At 35.5% G+C, this 25,282-nt stretch overlaps 1 protein-coding gene across 2 annotated transcripts in view; it reads left to right on the forward strand.

Moving 5' to 3' along the window:
• The first annotated feature begins 3,518 nt into the window (after positions 1 to 3,518).
• Positions 3,519 to 25,282, forward strand: part of FHIP1A (FHF complex subunit HOOK interacting protein 1A) — a 125,918-nt gene continuing 104,154 nt past the window's right edge. The window contains exon 1 of one of the 2 annotated variants that reach the window (XM_072405909.1): positions 3,519 to 3,841. The gene's annotated coding sequence lies outside the window, so the exon portion shown is untranslated. Of the gene's footprint in view, positions 3,842 to 22,376; positions 22,504 to 25,282 lie in introns of those variants that run through there. The other variant, XM_072405910.1, reaches the window with a different exon arrangement.

Below are 25,282 nucleotides of genomic sequence, written 5' to 3' on the forward strand. Positions count from 1 at the left end.
ATTTTCAGAAGCAAACAAATGAATTCCCTCCTAAAATATTTAGTATTTAATTACTTCTTCTTCAACATCACATAAAATATTCAGCCACTGGATGGAATGACAATTATTTTTATTGTCAGCCAACAGTTATACAATTCCATAAAAGCACGCTGCTAAACTGAGAGAGTTTCCAACTTTTAAAAGTTTCAGAATCCAAATTACATGTATAGAATGTTTTCTTGAATATTCAGAACATTTATTCTGATATTAATTGACTGAATTACAACAAGGTGTCATGATCCACAGTAGAGTGAGCCTTTCACTTAAAGTGAACCTGTGCTTTACTCATTCAGGAAAAAGTATCCAATCACCTAATGTTCATTCACACATCAGATGATTGTTGCCTGAGGCAAATGGTCTTTCTCACCTGAGACAGAAATCTAGTATGTGTTCCCTGACGTTCATTAATCCACCCTGGCAACCATTTGGGAAGGACTGTTGTATTTTACAATAGAGGAGAACACTGCAGGGTGCTGCTCGCCTGTCCTCTCCATAGAATAGAACAAAGCTGTGAGTACAGTGTTCCTTTGTTTATCTATCACTGGAAATGATTATGAAAGATAGTTTCCAGTAACAGTAAGCTGACATCTATCTGGCACCTGTATAGGCTTTAGCTTTTTCTTTGCCAGCAGGATATACCCTGTAGTCACATTCTGTTTATTACCCTGATACTGTTTGGGAACCAATTACCAGGTATTTTTAGGTATTGGTGAGCATGTAAACTCAAATGTGACACCTTTGTTGTTTGGGGTTTACCTCAGCACAGTTCTAATGTGAAATCCCTTAAAAAGTTCCAAATCTCATGGGCTTTTTAGCATTGGGTCTGAAGAGAACCATGGGGGAGTGAGCAAGTGGTCACTATGTACAGTTGGACAGTATGGATGTTATGGGAACCAATTTTTTTGCTCAGCTTGGGTAATTCACAGGTTTACTTTAGGCACACATCACTCCACTTCAGTGGGGAAGATTTACTAAAGCTGGGTGATCCAGCAAAACCTGGAACGGATTTCCTAAAAGTCCTTTGCTATTTTCTAGCAAATGTTTTCAATCCTGGACCAGATCTAAACCAGGGTTGCTGGATCACCCAGCTTCACTAATGAAAGTGCATCTTCTCCAGCCTTGGAGAGCTTCAATAAATCAAGCCCATTAAATCAAGGCCAATAAGTTGATATTTTAAGAGTTGATCAGACATACAGATGCACTCTCACTGTCTGTCTGTCTGGTTATTTCTGCTGTGTATTAAATCTTGTAGCAATGAAAAGGTTGTGGTGGGGGCATTAGAAATGAAGAAAGTTTGCTTATTGAAGGGCGAACAAAAGCTTTTGGAATAGATTTCCTTCCGTTACCTGGGCAAAATTTAGTTTTAAAAGTGACCTTTGCACGGACATTTTGCAGCCATTTGATGAATTCTTAGTTGGCTTGGTTCATTGTTCAGCTGTGCCTTTTGGAAAGAAATACAAGATAAATTAGCATGTATATAATTATGTAAATGAAATCAATAAGTGCATAAACTAATTTAGAAAAGAGCTCTAACAATGTTTTGCAGCTCATATTTGTAATTTATTGTAAATGAATTATTAAAGAATTGATAACAAATTAATTTATGTTGATATATAATGATCATGAATGTCTAAGTCTACAGTTAACATACAACATGTGGGTAATAGTGTTTCTACGAATTTTATGTTTAATTTTGAAAAGGTATCCATAAAAACAATCTGTTTTGTAAATCATATGCTTTTATATAGTTGAACACCTTCTAGTATAGTACAAAATATATTTGTGGACTTTAAAATCAATAGATCATTGGTCAATGTTTAACTTCTCAAGCTATGTAGATCAATGAAAGGTATTTCTGCTCACTTGAATGAACTGTTTACTTTGATAACTTTGAAGAAAATGTAAGCATGGTCATTGACTGAATTTAGCATACACACTTTTTAACCAGCTAAGTTAAATTGAAGTTATGGTTGGATTACATTTGCACGTGTATGGGCTACATTGGGGTTTAGTTTAGTTAATAAAGTAATATCTAATGATTACATATTGAGAACTTTTCCAGTTTCATATATATTTCTGTGCTATTAACAAGGTTGGTAATTTTTACCAGTTAGGTAGACTGCTTCTTTAATGCCCTTATCCAACTTGTAGGATTTCTCACCACTCCATTTAATTGCATTTTTATACTTTAAAAGCAGTTTCATGGTTAGTAAAGTGCATGAAAAACAAGTGCAGCTATTGACCTAATAAACAGAACAGGTATTAGGAAAGGCTTTCAGCTGTGGAAGGAAAATTTCAGACCTGTGATGGGCCCCAGCACTACCATGGTTCAAACAGGAGATTGTGGGGCAAGAAATGATTTACTGTTAGCTGTGCGGTTTCTGTTTAGGACTTGCGCCGCAGTCACAGCCCTCTATAATCGTATGGCTACCTGCAGTTCAGTTTGCTTCTCCTATCCGCACAGCAGAAGTTTGCTGTGTATCTGGGAGCAGAAAACCGTTCAGTTCTATACTGAGGACCGGAAGTTCCTAACTGTCTATTACTAAACACAGTCCTAAATACTGGAAGCTACATTTACTCTAAAATCTGAGTCTCTGGAAATGAAAAAAAAATATATAGTTATATTAAAAAGAATATAAACAAGTCTGACTTGCACATTCTAACATACATTCAAGTGTTAATCATTATAGAAAAAAGTATGCTCAAAACATTGGGTTTGATTTACTAAAAGGGAAGATACTTTTTAATTTGCAAAGTAAATATGTACTTAAGTTTAGTGAAAAACATTGCGTTCACCTCAATCATCCTCTCTCACATGGAAGCAAAAATCCCGTTTTGTTTCTCTTTATTGGCATTTCAAAGTAAACATAGTTTCACCCTGGTATTAATAATAAACCTTATATTTAAAACCCCAACTTATTACACAGCGCTATACATTAAATAGAGGTTTACAACTTACAAACAATGACACAGGTCGGGGAAAGGATCCTGCCCCAAAGAGCTTATGATCTATAATTCATCAAGTAAACAGTCAACTCAATTGTGCACGCAAAGTTTTCTACCTGTTGAATTTGAATACTGTATATAGTGCAAGAGTCATTCAGTATGGAAAGTAGTAAGTGTACAACCTCATCAAATAGGTTCTGTTTATACGCTTGTAAATATAACAACCTTCTGATTGTGGTTATCTTTACAGTGCGTTTGTGTATTGAGTTGTGCAGTATTATCAAGTTACTGCTTTCATTTCTGATACCTGTAACAATCACCAGTTGCTTTTTATGTGAAGTATGCTAATTGGCGGCTGTGCTCATGGCCTCACGTTGCAAAGAAGCAATTTCACACACCTCAGCTATGGCTGTGCAGGTTTAACAACTCCTCCCTGTACAATCCAGTCCTCCCCACCCCCTCCCCTGTGGCCTTGCTGGTTCCTAAGTCAGAAACAAATTCTCAGCCAGTCTATTAATCCGGTGTCTCCCCTCCCCACCCATACATGCAATCTGCTGTTGTATTTTTGTTCATGTTTGCGAAGAGTGAGGATAAACCTGCGAGAAGCTTAATTGTTTCAGTCTCTTACTAACAATCTCCCAGCATCTCCCAGGATTATGTTGTAAAACTGTCTTCTTTTTTTACAAAAGGGTTTACCTGGCCGTCTCACCTCTCCATAGGAGTGTGTAAGAACAGCCTACCGGCCTTCTGCCCCTATCGCACACCTGTGCTTTGGAAAACTTTACTTGGTGTAGCCGGCTGCATAATTCATGATCATCGACTTCAACGTCTGCTCATCCCAGGCTGATTTCTACAGGTACAAGACATGTATTTTATGTGATGGCATATTGTGCAATTTGTTACTGATTTGTGTGTTGTTTCATTGTTTTTAATGATTGTGCTGACAAATAGAGTCTCTTAAGTGTGTATTTAGTTTTTTGGAGTTTTTATGGTACAAAATGAGAAAATCTTCCTAATCGAGGTGATGTGAAAATACTAAAAAAATGTTATCAGCTTGTAAAACCCTCTGGTACCCTTTGTAAATGATGATTTGTGTTTTCCTTTTTGTAGTACAGATGTTGGGTGAAAAAGGAAATATTGTATATTTTCATTAGACTTTTTGGATTCCTTGGCATTCAGTATTATATTTCTGTGTGCGACAACACTTTTTACGATTGTTTGATTTTCATGATACCAGAACAGATAAACTATGGAAATAAATAATATTATTGCTTTGTAAATGATATTGCTTAAACGTTTACATACAGAACATTGTATTCTCTAATGACAGGCAAGTGTAGTTTCAGTAGTCATTAAAAGAACAATGTATCATTTGTTCATATACCAGTGCTGTAGCCACCAAACATTCATGATGTTCTAAAACTTTATCCCAGTCCCCTGGAATGTAATAATTGTCCAGGGCCATCTTTAAGGGCACCACTCAAGTCAGTAATACTGGTGACTGCATCTTATTTCACATGATTTAGCCATTGGAAGTTTTACATTTCAAAGTGCTGGAGAAAAAGTGGTGAGAACTTGTTGGTTCTTGGTTGATGGCCCAAAATGGGTATTAGCAGAACTTAAAAAATCTACATGTGGCCATTTCATGCCCATCGGTTTCCCATTGTAAATTCCTGTGAGATTTCAACAAACTTGTCAGTTTTTCTACATACTAATATCCTGTGGATGTGAATAAATATGCACATACAAGAGGCAACAGATAATTGCAGCAGTGGGAAGAGTAAGGTCACCTTGAGCTTGACCAAAGAGTGTCGGTGAATGAATGACTATTTCAGAGACCCACATGTTTTACTGATTCTTGGGTCCTGATGTTGATATTAGGAAGTATGCACATGTTCATACTTCAACAGGTTTTGAGTAATGACATCTGTACTTTTAGGTAATTGCAGACACTTAAAAGACGTTTCTAGAACAAGCAGGACAACAGTTTGCTTCAAATTAAGGAGATAATACAAGGTAGCATTACAATATTCTTTTAACCTTTTTAATGCCGAAATAATAGGACTAAAAGACACTTTCCTCTATGGTTGGAGATGAGAAGAGGGTTAGGCGTCATTTAGGCCAACAGTCCCCAACCTGTAGTTGGGGGGCCACACCGACCAGAGCCGCAGACCATGCCCCCCCTATGTATCACAGGCTCAGGGCAGTGGCCAGATTGTGTCACTGGACACAACCCGTTCTGGCATCATGACGTCACACTGGGGGAAGTTTCTTTCCTTTTTAGTGACACACAGCTCTCCACGCATGCACGGTCTGGAGTCCAGACCGTTTAGTGGTCTGTAGGTCTGAAAAGTTTGGGGACCACTGATTTAGTCCAACAGGGGACAACACCATTCAGTATTTCGGTCCAGCAGAGGCAGCTTATCAGCTCACTAGATAAAATTATGAGAACACTAGATGTCCGGTAAAGTCGGAATACATTTTCCTAATCTTGCAGTTTTTTTTAAAAAGACAAAATTAAAAAAAATAATAATAATAATAATAAAAAAAAAAATATATATATATATATATATATATATATATATAAATATACATAATATTGCCTTTATGCAAAATGATGAATCATAAAACATTCACATAAAACTATTTTACTTAGATATTATTATGTGTTGATGTGAGTTGATGATTGCTTCTCAACGCTTGTTAGGTAGAAAAGCAGTTAAATAGAGGAACTACATAATACCACGTTTTATTAATATCGTTTGGGTAGCATTAAGTGAATGCATATGCACTGTCTTTTAATCATATGATGCATATAATTTGGATCATGAGTCAGATCTCCTTTTCAGTTTCAGCCTACTTTTGACCTTGATGTGAAAAGTGAATCATGGCCTTACAACATTTCTTCATGAATATTAACACCTACCATATACAGCTTACTTGGATGATCATGGTTATTGGAGTTCAGTAATAGATGGCTTGTTCAGTACACCATTAGTGACCTACCTGAACAGTTATACATATTAATATTTTTATTGGCAGCAAGAAACTAAATGTGCGTTGAATGAGAATGGGAATATATATATATATATATATATATATAGCACAGTACATACAAACAGAATGGGCCTGAATAATTAAAGCTCTCCAGGTCAGGAGAAGATGCACTTTTATCTGTGAAGCTTGGTGATCCAGCAGACCTAAAATAAATCTGGTATAGGAATGAAAACCTTTGCAAATTCATTTCAGGATTGCTGGATTACCCAGGTTTGCAGATGAAAGTGTATCCTTTCCAGTCTTGGAAAGGGTTTAATAAATCAGACCCAATATTTTAATATAGTTACTTTTTGTCTTTTGTACTCACTTTGCATATTCAATTTTGTCTGTGGGATATTAAACAAATGGTGTTTTCTTTTCTAGCACATGATTAGATATTTATATACAGCTGCACCTTTGCAACTGGAAAGTTCTCTTTGCTTTAGCTAATCAACCCCACAGGCTTAAGCATCCTTCATCAAGAAAAGTAAAAAAATATCTGTGTGAATTAACTCAAAGTTTGTCATACTGTGTATCGCATTTATTGTAGATGACTGACAACTAAGTAATGCAGATTTTGTGATTCAAAATAAGTCACAAAAAAGTCACACAGATTTTTTTTATAGTTATATTAAACAGCTGAACACACCAAACTCTCCGTAAAGTGCAGTGGGAGATTACAGATGTCTGGAACTCCCTTTGAAGTTGGAATCTATGTTAAACATGAGTTCCAGTAACTGACTATTCTGTAAAGCAAGGGTTTTGTCATTCTCTGATAGTGGGCCATTATCACTCATTCAACTTGAACAATGCAGAGCAGCTGTGATCCAGAAAAAGGCAAAGTAGAAAATTACCTGATCATTGTGTGCAATGGATACAGTTTATTACATTTTAATCATATTAAAACCTACTAGATCTGATACCTAAATATGTAATGTATATATTTATACATTCTTTATACAGCACTGTCATATTATACAACATTTCACAACACACCAGAGTCTTTTAGTCAAGCCATTGACTGTACATTAAGCTAGGTACACACTTCCAATCTGGAGTGTGTACAGCGCTCGTCGTTCATCGTCCGAATGACCGTCCTGGCAGATCCACGGACGATGAACGGCGAATGATTGTAATGTAAGGGAAGGGGGAGAGCGCGCAGCAGGGTGCCGATCCGTCACTCTCCCCCTCCCTTCTGCATAAAGCAGAACGGTGATGTATGTATTGCTTCGTGCAGTGCATAGTGGTTGGAAAGGATCCTTTCCAACGTCTTTAATTGGAAGTGTGTACGCGGAAGAGTTTACAATCTATGTCCCTACCATAGTCATAGGCTGCATAGTTTTATGTCGCTGGAAACAATCTTTCATAATCATTTCCAATACCAAATGACTGAAAGATAAATGAACAAGTGTTGTACATATATGTACTGCTGCTACATTGAATCAATAGGTGCTGGTGTGCTGTGGTGCCCTTTTATTTTAAATGGCACCCTGATACTTTCCTATGGCACTTGTGTTGCAGCTCCAGGCAACAGTAGCCATGTGTTGTGTACTGCTACATTTTCATTTTTTTTTTTTTTGTTTGGTTGGTTTTGGTACACTGAGCATCTTATTGAGATGTAACATAATGCACCCTACAGATGTAAATGAAGCCTAAAAAGGAAACAATCTCCCAACATACCTATTTCTTCTAATCTCTGTATCTTTTGTATACCTTTGCTCACTCATTAATAAATCTATGGACACATCTCTAAATTGCTTTTACAAGTTCTATAATCTTGCTATAAATACCAGATTCTTTCACTTTAACCAAATCCATTCTTTTTCCTTCCTTTCAAATTCATTATCCAATGCTTTGACAAGCATGTATGAAAATGATGACTAAGGATGAATTTGTCTTGGAGATCAAAGCTAAAGATCTGTGTAATCCAAACAATCAACAAACCAGCTAAACAATTAATTTTAACCAGTTATCAAGAAATGTCCCATAGAAATGCCATATGTTAGTAAATGCTCACACCATATCAACAGTGAAACAACAGTTTTGAGGCTTTGGTTAAGTCTTTATGTTTGTATTATAAACACTTACCTTGTGTTTAACTACTGATGAATCCCTTTAAATATGAACATTGGTTAGATACTGGACAAACCCCTTGTTGTACCACTGATTAGTAAGAAGAATAAAGCTATTGTCAGGGACACAACTAGAAAAGTAACCTTTAACCCTTAACACTGGATGTTAATGGGGATTTCATGATAAATGCAATTCTAACACTAAATTACTGCAACATTATTATGTAAGAAGTTTTTAGACTTAAGACAATGTATCTGTAAAGTTACCTAAATTATATTCATCAAAGTAAAAAAAGTTTTATTGGGACTGAATAACAAAACTATAATTGGGTACTAAGTTCTGTGCATACCTTTGGTAGAAGCAATGTGCCCATTACAATAGCAGAGGAATAATGATTGTTATGGTTGCAAGGAAGAAAATATGGATCCTTTCTTCTATTGTAGAAAACATCCGTGGCTGGAAATGTGAAATTGAGAGGTATTTTAAATTCATTATGTATTAAAAATGGCTAATGATACTAATAAACAATATACTATATGTAATAGGCTGCAATATCCCTGTGCTGAAAGTAATATGGCACTGCTATCACTGTCTTCCATGTGTAAATGCTAGTCACCTGGCAGTCATGTAAATCCTATGACATTCATATGTTCTTAATCATTGACCTGATTGAATTGGCAGTCAGAGGCTCGCAGCTAGCAAATTTTTTCAGAGGACACCAGCAATGGCTGCTTTCATATTTCTCAGCACAGGTTTTCTTTAGTGTCCATTTAAACCTCTGCTTTGTAGTAATGAATATAGCATGAGTTGTGCTGCCATTAATTTTGGATGGTGTGCCAATATACTAGCAATGCATTACAATGATGTCAAATCAGAACAGTGCAATATATTTAAAAAAAGGGTCTGGTGCTATTTTTTGCATGTTTTGGTACAATATCAGCCCATTCATTTTGAATAGTCAGCCCTAATAAACACATATTAATGTATGACATAACAAGTATTACTGAACCACATAGATCTAAATTAGTACTAGGTTGCACTATTAAATATTCCGCACATTTTTTGTTTTGTTTGTTGGCCAGGGCTGCTTGGCTTTAAAACCATTCTGCCAGCAGCTAATCAAAAATCACATTATTGTAAAACTAAACTAGGTGAATAGACATAATTTTTCCAGTATGACGGATAAGCCTTGTAGACCCATTTAATGGACCAACACAAAGGTGTCTTATCATTTATGTTCTCCAAACTGCTAGACATAAAAGCTTTTAAGCCGTGAAAAACATGTTTTTTTATTCTTCAAAAATAAGTGTAAAAAAAAGTATTATTGAGCAAATAATTAAGCAGTTCTAATTCCAATCACTAAAATCTCACATCTGTTTTAATGTGCTGATCTCAAATCTGTTCTTGGTAGACAGAGGAAAATTTCCCATCAATATGTTAGGGCGAAGTTACAAACAGAATACAGAACTTTGCCCCCTTAGCAAAGTTTCAAAAAGTATATATATATATATATATATATATATACCCTGTTTCCCCGAAAAAAGGACAGTGTCTTAATTTAATTTTTGTTTAAAAATTTGCACTAGGGCTAATTTTCAGAGGATGTCTTGTTTTTTTTCATGAGTAACAATCAACACTTATTCTTGAACAAAAAAATCAACATTTATGCAAATATAGTCATGTCATCACATTTTGGAACATCATCATAACTCTCCAAATCTTGAAATCCACCATGAATTGTTTTGTGACTCCATTTCTTTTAGAACAAATGGCCCCAATTTCTCATGTCTAGCAATAGTGCTTTCATTAAATGAGCACCTCTTGTCCATGTATTTATATATATTGTAGCCTATTTTCGAGAAATAGGGTACGTCTGACTAAATGAATGGGATGAAACAGTGTTCATTTAAATACTAGAAAATACTGTAGTGCCATGCATCCAAGTTATGCAAACCTTCATTATAGCTGTCTTATATGGAAGCAGCTGTGGGGCAGATATGCACCGGCCTGGTTTGCAGTCTGAGCTGACTTCATCTTGTTTTTGTCTTGTTGCTCTATGTCCCTACATTCTGATCACTTGCAGGATTATAGTATTTCTTTTTAAGAGTTGCCCATTTTTTTAACAAGAATAAATATTACATATTTAATTGGCTTGTAAACACATTGGGTCAGAAATGATCTGAGTTACAGGTAAGCAGATGATGACAGCTCCCTTATTACTAATTACTGCTTTCTCATAAAAGTAATCACATCAAATTCAAATGTATTCAAAACATTGACAAGATCATCAGTGATAGAGGCAGAAGTTCTAAATACTGAAATCAATTCCTTCCTAATGTTAATCATTTATCAGTCTAAGTGAAATGAGACTTTGTTGATTGAATAAATTATCTCTTAATGATGTAACAAAATATTTCATGAATTTAAATTTATTTTAAGTTTTCTTTGCAATATTGTAAGACCTAAATTACCAGTTGTCCTGTGCCACCATCCTCCTACCCCAGCTGACTGTCTGACCTTAGATTATTAGATTAACAAGATCCAACATCAGAGCCATAAGGCATGCCAAGGCATAGGGGAAGTTGGAAAAGACAGTTTGCTTTCTGTGTATCCACAGACATAGATCTTATTACTACAAAGTAGTCAGACTGTGGGCCTAATATGTTGGGGTTCGGGTGTATGAACCTAAATAGAAAAAGTGTCATAACAATGCAGGACCTGTAAATTGACATCACACATCTTTAGCAATTATAAATGATGATTAAGAGCTCCCCAATATCCAAGAATAAACATTCACAATGCCCTGACTTCTGGATGCAGTTTAGAGTTGAAAGTTGATATAGTACACACATTTATCAGAATCATATTGTTTTCACATAGATATTGTTTTCACTTTTTTTACATACTATGTAGTGATGAAAAAAATGTTCAACATGCATTTTATAGGCTTGTTTTAATAAAGTTCTCCAAGTGAATACGCTTTCATCAGTGAAGCTGGGTGATCCAGCAAACCTGAAATTGATCTGGTTGATAGAGTTGGAGGTCTTTTCATTTTTGTATACTTTTTGTGGTTAATAAAAGAAAGTGAACTAATAATTCTTAGTATGTGAAACTTGCGGGCAGGCTGCTGAGTTTCCTAGCTGCCTAAAATATATATCTGTGCTAACCAGGGTTCAAAACATTTGCTAGCAATCATTTGCTAGAAATCCATTTCAGGTTTGCCGGATAACCCAGCTGTACTAGTGAAAGTGTGTCCTTTCCAGCCTTGGAGAGGTTTAACAAATCAGGCCCTATGTGTGAAAGCACATCTGTCTGATTTACAAAGAATCATTCATTTCAGGAATCCAGAGAAATATGACTTCTTATTTGTATTGATAGATTGCCTGCAAAGGTTTGTACTTTGCTTCCTTTCTGTTGATCTTTTAACTGATTCACTCACTTTTTACATTTCTGGCCTTTTAAGACCTGTCTGTTCATACCATGACATAGGATGATGGTCGGCTTGTCAGAGAGAAGTGCTTGTTCTTTCTATACATTGGACTATGTAGTCTGGCTAGCACAGATATATATTTCAGGCAGCTAGGGAACAATGACTCAGCTGCCTGCCCGCATGTTTCACATACTAAATATTATTCGTTCACTTTCTTTTATTAACCACAAAAAGTATACAAAAATGAAAAGACCTCCAACTCTATCAATAATTTATCACCAATAATCAGTTAATTATAGCTAATTATATTAAGAAATGTTAATGTAAAAACGAAAGCATACTTTAAAAGTATGAATTTGTTAATAGAATGCTGGATTAGTAAATACACATTTATTTAAAACAAAGAACTGGAAAAAAAGTAAAAAAGATATTTTCTTTTATTCTGTAAAGATGTAAAGGAAATTGTGAATGATAAAAATATGGGCAATTAAAATGAAAATTTGTGCCCAAACTTTTCAAACAAAAATGTATAAATATTCTTTAAAGGCATTTTAAACAAACTCCTTTTTATCTTTATAGGTATATGTTTTGGATAAAATTATCTTCAAAGATCACAGCAGAGGTTTTGAAATCTTAGTTTGTTTTCCTATCACTTTTTATTGTATCAGAATCTTAGCAGCCCTCTAATGTAAACACACAATAAATGTTTCTAAATAGTTAGAAATCAACTCTAAGTTATAGCCTTTCTTGTGATGTTAGCGGATCTTTGAGGATGAATTACTTTACAAGAATCTACAGAGGTCAAAGATGCATTGTATAAAAGCTCTTTTGTTGCTTGTTATGAATAAACTTTACCTATATATACTACTTTATTGTCTATGGGCAGCACACAGGTTGCAGTTTATATATTTATATTCCTGGCTATCAATGTGATCTTGCTATCACTATCTATTTTACTGACCTGAAATAATTATGCTGGTGGGATTCAGACCCTGTATGTAAGTTCTATACAGAAACTCACTAATAAGTAAAGTAATGATGGGCATGATAGCATAGTGTCTGCAGCTCTTTAAAAAGTTAGCGGCATCTTCTATCCTCATAGGCTGCCTCTTGTATGGAAAACATTACAATGCACCTAAGTGCCTTTACTTACAAAAAATGTTTTGACTTTGCAGTAGGTAGGGGCACAACAAAGAGTTTGCAGCACTAAAAAAAAATATGAGATAATAGGAAATCCAATATGTATTTTCCTTTTTATTTAAAAAGATCACAATGAGGTGTAGACATTGGGGGGTAGAGATTCAAGAAATACATTTAACAATACTATTATATTGTTCCCTGGGAATTTATAAATGTTGTGTTTTACATATTAATAATATATTATTCAAAGGATTAAAATACTTGTTGAGGTTCCCCACAGATATAAGATATTTGCTAATATAAAGGTTTATATTCATATTAGGGGATAATAAGAATCTGTAGGCCTCCAACATCTGTTATGGATTTACCTTCTTGGAGGAAAAGCTAAACTTACTGTTAGATGTACATACAGGTATTGCAATAATACATAAAATACAAGTATTTTGTATCACTGCAGGGCTGGGGAGTGCTCGTACTTTAGCAACCTTGCCTTGTAACACTCAATAGTGTGATAATTATAAACTGGATGCTGTTTAAACTATAATATGTTAAAATATTTAAAAGATCTTATTAATCCATGCAAGCCTTCAGCCTCCTTCTTTGATTATGAAAGCAACAATGGTCTGGTGTTCATGAGTTTATCATTTTATATTATATTGTTTTCCTTTGCAGAACTTGCATTGGAAACAAAATAAAACTATAACTACTTATTATTCAGGATTTTATCTGGGATTCCATGGTTTCATTAGGAGTAGACAGCAAACTAAAGGATTCTAACAGACCTTTTTATATATACCCTGACACATGGGTATTAATCAACTTTATCCAGAACTTTCTCTAAATATTAAACTCTCCCTTGTTGAATGGTAATGCACTTCTTTTTTTCTATTAAACATTTTTTTTTGTGGCCACAGAGGACAGGGTCCTGTTGTATAATTAATATCTGCTATTATCTGTTAAAGGTATTGGGCATATCCATTTCCACTGAGAATGGTGTACTGCATTAAGGCTAGAATAATTATTTGTGCAGCAAAATAAAATTTCAAGTTCATGTCAAGATCAGTCCAACAGAACAATGCTTTATGTAACTCCAGTCTTCCAGCCCTGATCCTCAGGACCACTAAAGACATGCCCTCCAGGGTCTTTATTTGCAGTAACACATAATTTTATAAAATATGACTTTAAGTCATAAGTTCTCATTTGGTCATGAGCAGCACAAATATAAAAAAAAACAATTGTACTTCACCTCACATTACATTTTAGTAAATGATGTACTGATTTATACCCTATAGACAACTGTTATGTTTGAGGTAGAGGTCCCTAGATTCTCCTTCCTGCTGCTTGGCCAACCTCCACCTCTTCCAACCTCAACCACTCATCAACAATAAACCATCCAAAAATAGTCTACATGAAAAACATAATATAATATTCCTTTAAGGCATTATAAGGATCCAAAACCAAGGCCTTTTGAAACCTCCAATAACATTGATATTTTTGATACTCAGCTGCACTGCGCCTGGGCCTATACCAATTACCTGCAGATCCACGCCTGGCAAAACCATCTGTTCTTTACCATAATTTTGTAACTTCAAGGACACCACACTGAACCTGGGTCTCCCAACTCTCTCCAACCTCACCAAAAACCTTCTAGGACCTCAGCCTCACACCAACACCATTACACTAAGCAAATGACTTGCACTTCTTCAGCCGAGCTTCTAGTGTTCCCTTCTTCTTACACACTTTCCATGTCTTTCCTGAGCCCTACCCCTGGTCCCACCTCCCTATAATCAGCACATTGACCTTTTCATAACTGTAAACATTTTTCTCTAACCCACCCTTATATCGGACTTGTCATTGCTGATCAAAAGTGAATTGAACATTGAAATATTCACCACTTGTTATCATTAGTTCTAGTGTGACCAATAATTTAGAAGTAAAGGAACTCGACCCTTTGACCTTCACTCCCTTCTTTCTTTCTAACTCACTCACTTACCCACTTTCATTTTTTTCTAAAGTGGCAAAAATGGCAAACAATGTGTTCTCTACAAATTCCAATCCCAATTCCAAAGTGATCAAATCTTTTAGAGGTTCCATATTTTTATGGTGTATTAAGGTATTTAAAAATTGTTCAAAACTAATTAAAATATCCTTATTTGTCCTTCTAATAGTCACTGGATCACAATTTACAATACAAAGGTATTTTACTTACACATTTTTCATATGGAGATATTATTTCATGTCATACAGTTAGACTGGGTTGCAGTAATACTGTTTATATTCCTCCTGCATTTTGACACCAGGTTGCTTGATAAAAGAACACTGCAAGCACATTGCCATAAATCACACATAATACATGTTACTTTTAAACTACCTTATCGTAATAATCTTTTTCATAGCTAGAACAGAGAAATGGGTAAAAATAGCACTACATTTTAAAAATACTAAGCTTTTCTATATTAAATTAAACCTGTGTTATAGGGTTTTTTTGTTTATTTATTCTAAGGAGTAAGCTCATTGGGAAATGGTGGTAAGGACCCCCCATTGCCCCAACCCTTGGATTTAGTATAATCCAGGTAAATATCCATTGAGTTTAATTAGGCAAAGCCTGTCTGGTGGACCTGTCAAAGGGACGAACAGTCAGCAGATGAAGAACATGTGGCTATAAGTAATAAACTGTACAAAGAAACACAGTTACAACATTAATAATATTAAAGGCAGGTAAACCCTAAGAACAAACATCCCATATATGGTTTATTTTGGTCTGGTAATCCTTCCAAAGTGTGTTTCTAATTTTTCCAGGAATCTTGTTAGCAAATAACTTGTGTTTTCTTCTGTGCTGCATTATTATCAATTACATTTGTTTATAATTATCTCTGAGGGCTACTGAAACCTTAGAGAATTTTGTTTCTTTACACATAAAGTATATATAACATGAAGTGTATATACATGATACAAAGAATATAGGCTTTCTTTTATGTATGTATTTTTGGTTTAGGTAATCTTGGGAATACATGTGTGATACTCTTTTATGTTGTAGAATCTTTTAAATCACCCACCAGCTGTACTTTCCAATGAGCTTTGGTGATAAAGCTTTGAAGTTCAAATGTCTTCTTAGCATGCAGTCCTCTGGCTCTCCTTGTTTTTCACTTTCTTACCTTCATTTATTTCTGATCACATGAAGGAGCTTGTGTTATGTAAAATTTACAATTTTTTCTTTAGTATTAAAATGTCCAGAATACCCCTTTTGGATGATATATTCTGCTGGGAAATGATAGTCAGCTGCGGTGTGTGCCTGAACACTGATTTGGCATACCAAACCCGATCCAGCTGTCTGAGGCCTGATGAGATGTGGTGATAACTTGCCAATTCAGCAGAAAACATCACCTTTAATTTACAGCCGTGCTCTCTCTGGTAGCTGCTGCCTGCTGCTTCCATAATCAGTTTTTAACATTCCTATCATACGCACATTTCAACATCTATCAATCATCAGTCTCCTGTTCCAAAATATGTGCATGGCTTTTTAAAGTTCTGTGATTATTAGCAGACCTGGAGAAGTGTAATTGATTACTGTCATGGTTTTACTAATATCTGCAATGGCACTTAAATCAGGCACGTTGGTACATTAAAAGAAAGTGCTAATCACCAATAATGACGTGCCAAGTGCTTTAACCTGGGGCAGCTATATTTTGGTTCATAGAGCAGTACACATTACATTTGATAGACTGCATTTGACCTGTTTTGTGCTGTTTCTTTAGAAGCAAAATGTTCAGTTAAGGCACGTTAACACTGCAGGTAAAACAGCTGAATGTTTTTATTCTTGTCAAATAAAAACGGCTACATTTAACAAGAACACCCAAACTGCTTAGACCCCTTCCTTTTTAAAAAAAAATCACCTACTGTTAGTCGGTGTAAATGTTTTCTGTCAAAATAGATTTATAGTTACCTTTTCTCTGTCTTTTATACCAAAGGCATGAGGTCACCGTCAGGAGTCTTGTGGAATGCAGAGCAGGCAAAGAACGTCTTCTTGTGAGCTTTTGGCTGCTTTGTAATCTTCAGGATCATGCTGGAAGGAATGTGATATCATCCTCATTTAGGCACCCCGTGTGGAAGAGGGGAGTCTGTTACTGGTTTTTGTTTTTTACTGGAACATTTTACATCTACCAATAGTACGTGGTCCGCATGGGACAAGAGCCTAGACAGTGTAATTGAACCCTGGCATTTCATTGGCCAATAAACTGCAAATTTGTATGCTGCATTCCCCAAAATTTCTTTTAGCCTGCCTATATTTGTTATATACATTTAGATTTTACTATGTTGTCCACCATTATTATATAAAGACAGTAAAATTGGTGAGCTTTGGTAATTTATACACTCAGAAATGGGACATAGAGAAAGGAGTTATCTGCATTATTAAAATTCCTTTTACTAAGTGCACAAAGGCTTGTGTAACAGTGCCAGTATTATACAGACATGCATTTTGCTCTGGCAAGATGATCTTGTGATCAGGTGTTTGACTAGAGCAATATTATGTGATATTTTATACTAACTGCACCAATTTTGGATGCTTTAAAAATTGCATTTCTTAAATGCCACGTTAGGCCTGATTTTTTAAAGCTCTCCAAGGCTGGAGAGAATACGCTTTCATCAGTGAAGCTGGGTGATCCAGAAAATCTGGAACCGTTAGTTTCAGTGGGTTTGGGGTGGTTGAGGACCGGGTTAGTAGTGGTGAACTGCAGTATTCCCACTGCCAAAAACTACCAGTCTGAATTAGGCCTTAGACCTACCGAAAAAAAGTATAGAAAATCCTGATCCTTTTGGAAAAATGGTACACTGTGGAGTGAAATCACAATTTCAAATTTTCTGTTCAGTAATGCTAACAGTAGTTGTGCTTTACTATTTCTATTTCTAAGTGCCTGCACAAAATACAAAATATTTTCTGTAGTTCATTTTTTATTTGACTTTAATCTCTATGATGAACGTCTAACCATACTGCTGGCACACAGATGGACATTATATGGAAAATATTTAAGGCATTGAAGAGAGAAAAATACTTACATCTTGTAGTATGTTGAAAAGAATAATACAAGGTATATTGCACTCACATAAAAGACTAGAAAGGGAACTTGTGTATTAATGTCCTTTCAGGATTGGCTACCTGCTGCTGGAAAAAAGGTGGCAATTTTCTGAGCTATAAAATAAGAGAGCTCTTATACTCAGCTATATTGGGTCAGGTGTATCCTACCTGTGCTAAAGTTCAGTGCCCCAGCCTTTCTCAGTGGATCACAGTGTCCATGTGTTATAGTTCCACCCCCTGACTTCTAAATCTCTATTGTATCATATAGTGATCTTATGGTCGAAAGATGGAACCTCAATGGACAGCAGAAGACACTGTTATCACTTTGGCACTCCATGAAGTGGTGAAAATGAGTAGAAGATATGGTTCATCAGAAATGGGGATATCTTCTCTTAGTTTGCAAGGCACCTTTATTTTCTTAATCCAAGGTGGAATAAAGTAAATGAGTCCCTTCCACAGCAAAAATATTATTAGTCCTTATTTTCTGCACAATAGAGGTATCAGAGGATGGTGGGCAGGGGTAAACATTTATGAAGACATGCATCAGTTAACGTAAATTGTGAAAAAAATTTTCTGGTCAGCCTTACAATAAAAAATTCAGAACATGTAGTGTTAGCACACCATAGTTTGCCTTTAAAAGTATACATGGTTACAAAATAATTTCCCATGTGAGTTTGAAAAATACATTTAGTTGTGGATATAGCAAAGAGGGAAAATAGAACTGTAAGATGAATTTGGTTTGATACGTGTCATTTTTCTTTCTTGTCTTTTGCGACCAGGAGGTTTGTGTGCAGTGTAATATTTTTAATACATTATTTATATTATTTTTAATAAATTATTCAGGGCATACAAGCACTTAGCTTCTAGATCTCTATAGGCAAGTGCCATAAATGATAGATTATTACACCACTGCAGACGTTCCATCGTGCTTGCCTGTTATTTATAGTATCTTAGTTAAGGAATTCAAATTCTGTGCAGTAGTATGACGTATTTACTTCTACTCAGAGAGCATGCAAATGTCACCTGGAGCCAGCAGTAATATTTGTACACAGCAGATGTATGTGTCCTACAGAGCAGTTATTTAGGGGTCCTATGTGTAATGTAAAACCATATTCAACCTTGGATCTGCATTCAGCTCTCTGCTGTAAGAAACACAGCATTGAAACAAAGTGCACTTAAAGCAAATCTGAAGCACTAATGTGTTTTCATTTTAGATAAACTAGGGCTTACTTAAAGCCCCGTTAGGCCTTTCCCCATTTATCCAAGCAGCAAGAGAAAGCTGTTGGACCTATTTATTAAAAGAAATGCCTAGTATTGCTAGCATAGTAAAATATGCAGGCCTTTCCACTTTGGTTTTAAAATAATACAAATGTTTAGATTAGCCATTTTTAATGTCAGTGTGTCAATGCTGAAAGCCTTCAGTGCAAGCACTGTGAGGGTTTGGTAGCACTCTTCCAGACCCAAATAACAGTAAATATGCTGGGGAAGGGATTTAGTTGCTGAAATGGCGAGTTTACTGATTTAGGTAAAAGGTTAGGTTACTATTGGGTTTTACACTTGTAAAAAAAGTACTTATATGCGGAAATGAATAGAATTATTTATTATGTTTCAATGTGTGTATGTATTATTATTAGTTTAGACTGAGAAATGTGGAGCCTTCTAGCCTTAACTGTATTGAAAATATATAACATATTAAACTTAACATATTTTTGTCTTTCTCATTTTTTATTCTTTCTTTACTTATTCTCAGCTCAATTTGTTCCTTATGCAGTATTCCCTCTTCTCATTTTAGTTTTCATCTCTTGTTCTTATCCTGTTAATTGTCCTCCTCTGTATGGCTCTTTGACCCCACATCAATATCTTGTGTTGTTATTTCAAAATGTGCAGCAACATTGCATACACCATTCTCTGTGTATGCTATTTAGCCTACAACAAACATTCAGTAGATGCTTTACTGAGGCCTGCCAGAGATGTACAGAAATAACAGTGCATGACAAAACTGATGGTAAAGGTCAGGTAAAAGGGTTTTGTGAAGAATTTGGTTAATTCAAATATGACACTGGGGAACAATTTTTGCCGGTTTTTGTTACACTACCCTCTCTTGAAGAACATAATTATGGTGATGAACTAGTGGATAACAATGATGAAGAGTTTGAAATTGAAGAGAACTCTGTTCATTAGGGATTTGTTCAGCATGAGTTGAGTGATTTAGCATGTGATTTGGGACTATCAAAGAAGGCTTCAGAACTCCTAGCATCAAGACTGCATGGGAAAAACTTGCTTGCAAAAGAAACTAAGGCATCGTACTTTTGAACCAGAGGAATTGCATTTCTGCAGTACTTTAGACCTGACAGTGGCTTTGTGTATTTCTATAACATACCTGGATTAATGTAGGAATTGGGAATTCCAATCTATAACTCAACTGAATGGCAACTATTCATCGATAGCTCAAAGCGGAGCTTAGTTTGACTTCCTTCACAATGGAAATATATTTGGGTCAGTCCCAATTGGCCATTCAGTTTCTCTTTGTGAAGAATATGCAGACATAAAGAGAGTCATTGAGTTGTTGCAATATCACCAACACAATCAGGTCATCTGTGTTGACCTTAAAATGGTATGTTTCCTTCTTTGTCAGCAACGCGGATACACCAATTATCCCTGTTATCTGTGCATGTGGGACAGCAGAGCTCGTGAGAGGCGTTGGGTGGAAAAGAATTGGCCTCCAAGATCTGCCCTAAAACCAGATTCAAACGTTCTACAAAAGCCACTTGTTGACAGAAAGAATATTATATTCCCGCCTCTGGACATGAAACTGGGTCTGATGAAGCAGTTCGTTAAAGCTTTGCCAACTGAAGGAAAGTACTGTTTCAAGTACCTCATTTTGGCATTTCCTAGCCTGTCATTTGAAAAAATAAAGGCTGGTGTGTTTGATGGTCCACAGAGTCGCTGCTCATCAAACATGAACATTTCATCAGGACAATGTCAGAAGTTGTAAAGAATGTTGGTTATCATTCAAAGCCATTGTCAGGGACTTTCTTGGAAGCAAATGATTACACAGAAATTGTCCTGAAACTTTTGGACAGCTACAAAATGTGTGGTTGCAATATGAGCATCAAGGTGCATTTTCTGCATAGCCATCTTTCTAACTTTCCAGAAAACCTTGGTGCAGTCAGTGATAAGCAAGGTGAATGATTTCACCAAGATTTTAAGGACATTGAAGGATGGTATCAGGGTATATGGGATTTACATATGATGGCTGACTATTGTTGGAGCATCCGGTGGGATTGTACTAACACTGTACACTCCAGGAAAAGCTATAAGCATACATTTTTACCTTAACCACTTACCCGATTCATTTTTAAAAGTTTTACTGTAAAAAATGTAAGTAACTATAAATCCTATGTTTGAACAAAATACATTTAAATAAACAGTACATTAATGTTATTATTTATTTATTTTTTCATTGTATGTAAAATTTGTATGTTTTTTTTTACAAACATACCCTGCATCGTAAAAACTGGATGTGATAGCAAAAATTGGGGTCATTTCTGCATTCACCATCCAAAAATTAGTCAAAAACAAGTGTAAGATCTAACTCAACAAAAAATGCGTTCCCCAGTGTTTTATGCAACACAAATAATTTTTGGACACTTTGGTGGGGGCAGGGCTTTGATTCCTCATTTCAAGACCACCAGCAAAAAAACAAAACAATGAATAGCCTAGTGATTATACCAAATCTCACCGCAATTGCCTATGACAAGAAGTCAACGGTACCGTAATTGTAGTGATATCATCATCAAGCTCAAGGTACATAAAATGCACTGCTAGTTTTAAAAGGACTTCAAAAAATTTAGATTTTTCAAGTAATTGCTTAAGCACAGTGACCATTTTTACGGGCCCATTTATAAATCGTTGAATTTGTAATTTACAGAAACATTACCTGGTCCATTACTGGTCTTCCAAGTCCATCTGTTTCAATGTCAGTAATTAATTCTCCATCAGTGAATGTTTCAGGAAATATCAGATTAACTAATTAGTAAAAAGACCCCTTAAGACTCTCTGTAATGCAGGACATATTTTCTTGAGTTTGGGTCTGCTTTAAGCTTGAAGGAAAGCATATACCGTTTCATTAGTTCACGGAATAAGAAAATTAATGCAACTATAGCTTTAGCAGCTTTTATCAGTACATTTCCCTATTACATAAGCAATTCTTTATTTGAGTTTAGGTCAACTTTAACCTTGAGAACTGTACACATTTTATTACTACACAAGCTTAAAAAAAAATGCAACTGGTGTTTTAGCACCTTTTATCAGTACCTAAAACTTGTTCCGAATGTGTGACAAATAATATGTCAAACTAGACAGTAATGAGTTTTAGGCTTGCGTCTGACTGGCCACTTTTTGTCCTGTTTTTTTTCTTTAAACTTCCTAAAACCCTTGAAATGAAAGCATCAGTTGTCACAGTAGAGCTTACCATAATTTTCTGTATTTAACTGCTGAGTAGTTCAGAAGAAATATTGTTCTTGCAACACAGGGGGAATGTATTGCAGATGTGGTAATTCACTTCTGTTATTTTCCTGCTGCATGTATGACTGCTGTCTAATCCATGAAAATCGTATTTAAAAATAGTTTCCTTTCAAATGGACTGCCTTTTGGATCCTGTTCTTTGTGGCACCTACTTATATACATGCTTCAAAAGGGAGTCAGCCCTATGACTAGCCATGACAATAGAAGCATTTTGTTTCAGATAATATGTGAAGATACGGTGAGTATCGTTTTTTTCTGGTGGTCTAGTCCAAAAAGTGAAGATTTGCTTATTTATGAAAAATAGGAAATATTTTCTTTAAAGATTTTTTGTTCCTTAAAGAACATTAAAATCCTACTTAGGTTAGAAAGAACCTCTGATACTTGGTGATCATTGATAATATTGGAGATCGCTGATTTTGTATTACGTGTTTGTACGCAGACCAATGATAAACTCTAGAACAGATTTTTTAAACTTTTTATCCCATATATATTCTTTTAAGTTTAGGGAACTGCTGCTAAAAATTAGGTGATCCATGAGTTGTAATAGGGTTTAAATAAAACAATAAATTATGTGATTTGACATCCAGGGAAGATCATTTTTAATACCCTTTTACCAGCACACTATACCTCACATTTATTTCAGTAATAATCTTAAAAAAATTATAACAACTACTCTTTTGACAAATTAGAAAACATTGCACAATCAAAACTGCTAGGTAAGCAGCTCCCTCACCCATCTCCCTAAACAAAAACCTGTCTAGGGGAGAAACCAGTCCAAAAAACATTATGAGACAAATGGGTATTGCATTTCCAACTCTAAGAAAATGACTAGTTGTATTTTTTCTGTTGCTTTAATGATTATAAAGATGCAGACTTTTCCCACCACAAAGCAATTGTGAAATTTTTGTGGCATGGAGAATGTTGCCTAGCAGAGGTAATCATAGACAACAGAGAGTTACTATGAAAACAATCTGTGCTTTCTACATAAGTAAACCCAAAATGACATCCACTAAACAATAACTAAGAGGGCTTTCCCACAAAACTTCAGTGGGGTTTGTTTGTTCCACCTTTAGCAGATTTTCCCTCTTCCTGTCTAGGTGGCAAGGAATCATGGAGACACAAGTCATAGTGGGAACACACTCCAGTAACAACAAAGAAAGACTTTATTTTAGCAGCCTGGAGACACTTGGTGGCCTTTATTTTTTGTCCTGGTGTCAGTGGATGGAAGTGAGGGAAAAGCTTTAATTTTCCGTCCCTGTTAAAAGAAAAGAGTTGAAATTTAATGACAGCATCATATTAAATAGCCAAATAGTGCATTCTGCATCTTTAGATGTTATGTTGTGATATATCAAAATGAAACCTAAAAAAAAACCCAGAATAATAGTTACCACTGGGAGACATGTTACTTGAGAATGCCATGTCTTTGCTAGAATTTATCTCCAAGGATACAGATTGTGAGAGTTCCAGAGGGACGATATTAGACGAGACTGTTTACCAGTTCAGATATTCTTGTCACTGGTAGATGCAGGTGACGTGTAGGTCTGTGTCTTTGTTCCCATAGACAGATTGGTTTCTTCATATCCCAAAGGTGGAAACACCTGACTGACTTGTTGATTTCCAGAAGTTGCTACGCCTATTGTAGCCTACTAAACAGCATGGATATTAAAGTTATAGGAAAATTGCTGTATGACACATTGTGCAATTAAGTACTTAAACCTGCACAGCACTTTAAAATGTATTGTTGAATTGGGAACAGAAAAGGAGTTTTGTTTTACATATTTAGGTAAAATACTCATTAGGAATTAAATGTCAGATGATCATGCTGGCATGATATTGCTGACTCTAGTAGGCTGGAAAAGAAGCTGATACATGGTTGCTGTATGAGAAAGGAACATGCACACAATGTTGCAATCGATAATGAAACCTGGCTGTCTTGACAGTTTTATTTCATGTTTTCTATGCAGCTAAGATTCATTCTTTTTTCTAAAATAGCTTCCAATACAATGGACATTTCATTTAAAGTACTGTCATGCTGTCACAAGACCATTTAGGTTCTAAAACTCAGCACAAACCTCAAATATGCATAGGGCATTGCAATGCAATCACCAAAAATACATACTTATGGATACATGATTAAATGTCTACAAAGGAAAATATACCAATACATCAGTTATTTTCATATAGTGCATACATGTTTCCCTGAAAATAACACAGGGTCTTATAATAATTTTACCTCTGAAAATTGGGCTTATTTTCAGGTGATGTCCTATTTTTCTCATGTACAAAAAATCTATAGAAAGAGACCTCTATGTTACCTGTGACCTGTGAAAATCACATATTTTTTTCTGTTATATAAAAGAAGTCATAAATAAGAAGGGCCAAAAATGAATAAAAAATGAAAAAAAACACAGCCTTATAAGCAAACAAGTGCAACATAACAAGAAAATGTGCTGACAATTAACATATGACTCATAGAGTAACATGCAGATACACAACAGTAACCAATATAAATCCGAGTAAAAGCAAAAAAAAAAATCAATCAATAAATATGCATTGCTGCTAATGAATGAAATATTAGCAACCACCCTGAAAAGAGAGTCCACCAACCTCTTATCAAAGTTGGTGTCACACCAGAAGAGATAACCACCCTGCGATTTCTTGACCCCTTGCTCCATCCAGTGCTTTTAAAATCTCCTGCTCTCTCTCCAACCACTCCCATTCACTTGAGCAGGAGCAGATGGCAGAAAGGTCTGAAATATGCTTTATGCTTATGCAGATATAACTGGTGCTTCAATTGTGGTCTCACAGTTGATCCAACATCCGCGGCCATGTCTCTACGCTCCCTAGACTGTGATGTCATTAAATATCTAGGCTATACTGATACTGAATCGTCATCACAGTCTGCATATGCAGCTTCATGCATTAGGTTTTATTTTACACGTCTACTTTAAGAATCTGCTAGAACTTTATAAATTCCAGGAACATCACAGAAGGATTTTTGCCATTGTTTGCTTATA

This window comes from Pyxicephalus adspersus, chromosome 3 (assembly GCF_032062135.1).
Source record: "Pyxicephalus adspersus chromosome 3, UCB_Pads_2.0, whole genome shotgun sequence".
NCBI lineage: Eukaryota > Metazoa > Chordata > Amphibia > Anura > Pyxicephalidae > Pyxicephalus > Pyxicephalus adspersus.